The sequence below is a fragment of the Quercus lobata genome, chromosome 2 (genome assembly GCF_001633185.2).
Source record: "Quercus lobata isolate SW786 chromosome 2, ValleyOak3.0 Primary Assembly, whole genome shotgun sequence".
Lineage (NCBI taxonomy): Eukaryota > Viridiplantae > Streptophyta > Magnoliopsida > Fagales > Fagaceae > Quercus > Quercus lobata.
Genome location: NC_044905.1, coordinates 87,220,256 through 87,225,887, shown reverse-complemented (window position 1 = coordinate 87,225,887; position 5,632 = coordinate 87,220,256).

Below are 5,632 nucleotides of genomic sequence, written 5' to 3'. Positions count from 1 at the left end.
ACGTATATTTCGGCTTTTAATAACTTATCCAAGCTCGCCTTATTGACTAACCTAAGATTGGGCTTTATGTAGCGTCTATCTGCAAAACCGTTGAGTCGAGAGTGAAAGTTGTTAGAGACAAATATAATTAAAAAGAAAAAAGAAAAAAGAAAACGAAATGTGTTTGCGAACTAAATATTATAGATCTATGCCTACGCGCCCACCTGGTGTTCCCTCTACCGTCGGGCAAGGCAGACCATCGTGCCATTCCCCAAAGAAAATAAGGAAGTCCTCCTTTAGGTTCTTGTTTGAAATGGGAAGGCACTGAATTAGCCTTACCTCAGGATATCTCGACTTGAGATAATACCCCTGGCCGGTTAAGTGATGGAGGTTGTACACCCAATTCACACATGATGGGTTAACTTTAGGTCCATTCTCTTATTCAGAGCGTCTATACTTTCCAGGACCCTAAACATGTTTGGAGCACACTGGGTAGGGGATAGCCTAAAGAAATTGAGGTAACTCCTAGTGATACTACCCATGGGGATAGTCATCCTGCCCTCTATAAAAGCAATCATGGGAATAACTACTTCCCCAGTTTGTCTGGCATCAGCCCATTCCCCTTGGGCTGCGTACCTCATCCCTACCATTGAGGGGATTTTATACTTAGAGCGAAAGTTTCTAATACCTTCCTCGGACTCAACAAGACATCGAAATGGATTCTTTTGTTTCCCCATTTTTCTAAAAGACTAGGCAAAAAAGACTGTTGGGTTTGAAATAAAAGTGGTAAAAACTTTGAGAGGACTTACAGATTCAAAGGAAGGACCTCGGACAAAGTACGATTATTTGTAGTCACCAGGAAAATAATGAAAATAGAGAAAGGCAGGTTCAATGTATGAACTCTGGAACCACGTGATCATCGAAGGTAAAGTACAGGGTTAATTTGAGAACGCCTTTATAGTCATATGAGGATTGTGAGCAGTAAAGTTCCCGCTCACAAAACAAGGGAGGCCCTCTGCCGTTTGATTTAAATCTCACTGTCGAACATGGGAGACAAGGGCGTTGCCAAAATTTAATGCTGCCAAAATCGGGATGCTGAAGCGTCAGGGGCATGCCCCAAAACACGCATAGGTACGGGCTTATGACGTCAAAATCCACCTTCTCTCCCAAGGAGTCGAAAAGTAGGATTTTGAGGGGCTATTGTGGGGGCCTGTCAATCAACAGGCCCATTAAGGTCAAGATCGTTGGGCCTGTGGCCCATCCGAGGATGCATATCCATCCGAGGAGGCCAAGTCAAGTCACAAGGCAATTACCGAAGGGGGGTGGTAGTCAATATCATGAAGGTAGAGTTCTGTATTCGTCCGAGGACGCCATACTCCTCGGCAGTATACGTCCGAGGACGATCAGGACGCGGTCTAATTGCAACCGGATCTCAGAATTATGTCACCACTGAAGATAGGATAACAGACCAAGGGTAAAAGAGAAAAGACAAAACAAATATCTATAACTACAGCTGCCTCCGCATTAATTACCTCTCAACCAACTCTCTGGCCACATTAATGTGGAGGTGATACCTGAACAGTAAGGAGGCAGCCTTACAGCTGCCCATAGGAAGTTCCAGGAGGTGCTAGATGGGACAAAAAGAAATCCTCTGAACCCAACCTACGCGTGTGTGGTGAGGATGGAACACAAAGGGTGGTATATAAACTGAAAGAAGAACAGGCAAAAGGGGATCGGAACAAAAAAGAAAGAAAGAAAACATAGATTGAAGAAGAAGAACGTAAAGAGAAAAAGAACTGTATCGATTACCAAAACAAAACGATCGTTGAGCCAGCTCTGGGCCTTCGAGACACGTGAGGGTGAATCTTTTCATTACGGAAAAGTTAACCTAGTTTTTAACTCCCACGCTCTACAAATTATATTGTTTGGGCCTTTTTACGTGTGAACCCAGTATCGTTTTGGGTCGTTACTAATTGTGTCCTTACAGATTGTGTATGACAATTTCATATAATTATTTATTTATTCATTTATTAATATTGATTAATAAATTTTAAATTAATTTTACTTTCAATCTTGTCTCCTAACTGAAATCCTAACTCTGTCCTTTAATCAAATCACAATAAAAACATAAAATAAATTATTACAAATTTACTCCCCCAGCTTTCAATTTTCAATTCCTTTTATAAGAAAGATCTATCTATGTATATCTTACTCATTGTAGTTCAAGGCGTCATCTCACATGCTAAGAGTGTTGTTAAATTAACATACCAATTCCACATAAACAATTACAATGATGCACTAAAATGGAAATGTAGGTGTAACGCACTAACCACTGTACCTACTCAAATGGGAGGGAGTTAAAAAAGTTTAAAGCCTGTGCTGTGTATCCAAGAGTTAGGCCTAGGGATGGCAATGGGGCAGGGCGGGGCTGAAGGATGGGGTTTTCGTCCTTGCCCCGCATGGTTTTATCTTACCCCATTCCTGCCCTACCCTACATGACGGGGAAACTTTCTAACCCCATTCCCACCCCTTGGGACCCTGTGAAGTCCCGTCCCACCCCGTAAAACTCTACTTTTTGTTAATTTTCCCTACAACTAGTACAATTTTTTTAATGAAACTTATTTCATTAATAAAAATATACTTGAAATTACAACTAAATTTATCCTATCAAATCAAATCAATTTTTAGAAAAAATTGAATAATATATCCAAGCGTTTAACAAGATAATCACAAAAAAAATCTCATAGTATAACAGATAACAAAATAAAAGTAGAGAACCATGTTGGGTAGAATAAAATAAGCTAACATTGATATGTTTGTTTAAATAGTAGGGTTTTAGGGTATGAAAAATTTACAATTATTACCCTTAACGTGGGGCAGGGCGGGGATGGGGAAGGACGAGGCGGGGTGAGTCTAAAAAATCTAAATCCATCCCCACCCCGCCCCGTGACACGGGTCTAAAATCTTGTCTCATCCCCGCCCCACCACCTTTGCGGGGCAAAGAAAACCCATGAGGGGAGGGGCGGGTTAAGCAGGGCAAGGCAAAATTGTCATCCCTAGTTAGGCCCTTTTGGATATACACCACTGTAAGTTTCTTTAAAAAAACTTTCTCTCTTCTTCCCGTGTGTGTGTTAAAAATACTTAATATTAAATAATAATAAAAAAGGAGGGTATTTAATTAAATGGCTTGAACAAATCTAAGATTAAAAAAGAAGAAGTTCAATCTCAAATCAACATCCGGAGAAATATCCAAGCCAACAGAAGTATTAGCACATTTGCTCGTTTTCCTGAACTCAATGCTTATACCTCGTCAATAGACACCTGCGGTCACTCACAAAAAGTCTCAATTTATGATGAATTTTACAATTATTGACAAGGAAAGAAGACAAAAGAAGTGCATTCAGTTCAACGATTAAATCATAAAACCCCATAAATAAAGCATAATTAAGACTTACACCCATCTCGGAGAGTCCAAAGTTCAAGCACAACACTCATAACTTTGAGAAATTATTAGGTACACTGAGAGGACTATTGATATGATCCTCCCAACCAATGAGATGATACCATCTATGCAAATGTATGAGTGAGTTTCATAATCAACATAAGAAATAAAAAATAAAAAAAATTACCAAGTGATGTCACATTTACATAAATAATAGCATTTTATTGGTTAAGAGGTCAAGAAAGATCATGTCAGTAATCCTCTTGGTGGACCTAATAATTTCTCCATAACTTCTCCAATGTAATGAGAAAATTTGCACACCCAAATCCCACAATGATCTCAGGTAACCCCAGTGAGAAAATCAACACACTCATCCTTTTTATTAATTCAAATTACTGTGTTTGGCTTTTTTAATTATTTTTAAATTTTAAATTGCTATGAGATTGAAACTTTAGTTATTGGGTTTTTAAGTTTTTTGGACCCAAATTTAAAATTTTGGGATTTGGTGCTCTTGATTTGTTTATAATATTTTTTACTTGACAACACGGTAGAAGTATATTAAACATATTTATAGAACATTTTGTTGAGTGATTGAGACTGAATAGTCTCAAAAGTTTTGTTGCGTCTGAGTTTTTTTCTTAATGATTTTTTTATATGGCAACATTAGTTGTTTAATATATTTTTGAAATTTTTTTTAGACAAAACACAGCACAAAAGATGATATTACTATTCGGCTATCCATTAAATGGAAGAAAGATGCATATAGAATATTGATGATTTATGTTTGAACAAAATTTAGTTACAAAATTGGTTGTAACCTAAGGTTGTAGGCTACAACTTTACTCAATATCTTTTTATTGGAGGTAAATTTTGACAAATCCATAATTAGATTAAATCTTCTTTTATCCTCTATGCTTGCAAAATTTCTAAAAAATTAAAGATCAGTAGCTATATAATCAATAAATTGTTTAAATTACAAGTCTTTATAGTTTAAAATTATGCATAAAATATAAGCTTATACATGATATAGTAAATGATATCCAATTGATACAAAATTTTACATGTGTATTAAGAGCATAAATAACATACAATTCAACGGTTAGATTTAAAAAAAATATAGTAATATTTATTTTTCTAAGTAAAGTTGTAGCCTTAGGCTATAATCAACTTTATAACTAAACTTTGTCCTGTTTGTTTTCTTACAATTTTTTTTTCTTTTTGATAATTTGATAATTGGGAATAGATGATTTAAATTTTGAATATTTCCGTTAAAAAGATCCATTAAATGCTGTTGTCTTTTTCTTACAATAATTTTGAGCCCATATCATCCCCGTCTGAACAAATTTATTGCTAAATTAATTGCTGATATGGGCACATTAAAAGCAATAATATTATCATTATCACAAGTTGTGCGAATATATTTATGTATGATCTTGTATCATTCGGAATACAATAAAGAGCTACAAAAACTTTGCAACATTTTTAAATTAACATACTAACTCACCTATAGATGATAGGTTTACCACAATAATTTTTTTTAATTACGAATTTATTGCTGTTACTCATGCAGGATAAAAAGGATGAGAAATTATACAGTTTTCTGGTGGACTACATTAATTGTCCACCATTCCACCAAAAAATTTGTATTTGTTTAAAATTGCTAAGTCAGTAATCAGTTTATGTTTAAAAAAAAAAATTAACTCAATAATTTTAAACAAATAAGATTTTTTTTTTTTTTTTTTGTGAAATTATGAATTACGTCGCTTACCCTAAAAACTTTATAATTTCTCAAAAAGAGATGAGACTTTTTTTTTTTTTTTTCTTTTTGATGGAAAGATGGGGGCTTTTTCTTGTTTCCACAAGTGGTGTGTATATATCTATGTATGGTCTTGGATTAAATAAACGCAAAAAAGTCAACTTAGCAAAGGAAGTATTTAAAACGTCAACTTGCTGGCAGTTGGGTTGAACTTTTTGGGTGTGGCATTCGTAATGTCAATTTTCAAATGAGATGGGCGTTGACTTAATCTTTTTTCAGGGACACAATAGTCATTCGAATCTGAACAATGTCCATTGAAATGAAAGTGCAAATGGAAAATTTTAGGAGAAACGGTAGTGGATTTATGTATAATTACTAATTAGTGATTATTAATCACCTCGTCAAGTTGTGACAAATGTTGTATAGCATTTTTTTTTTTTTTTTTTTGCTTCGGA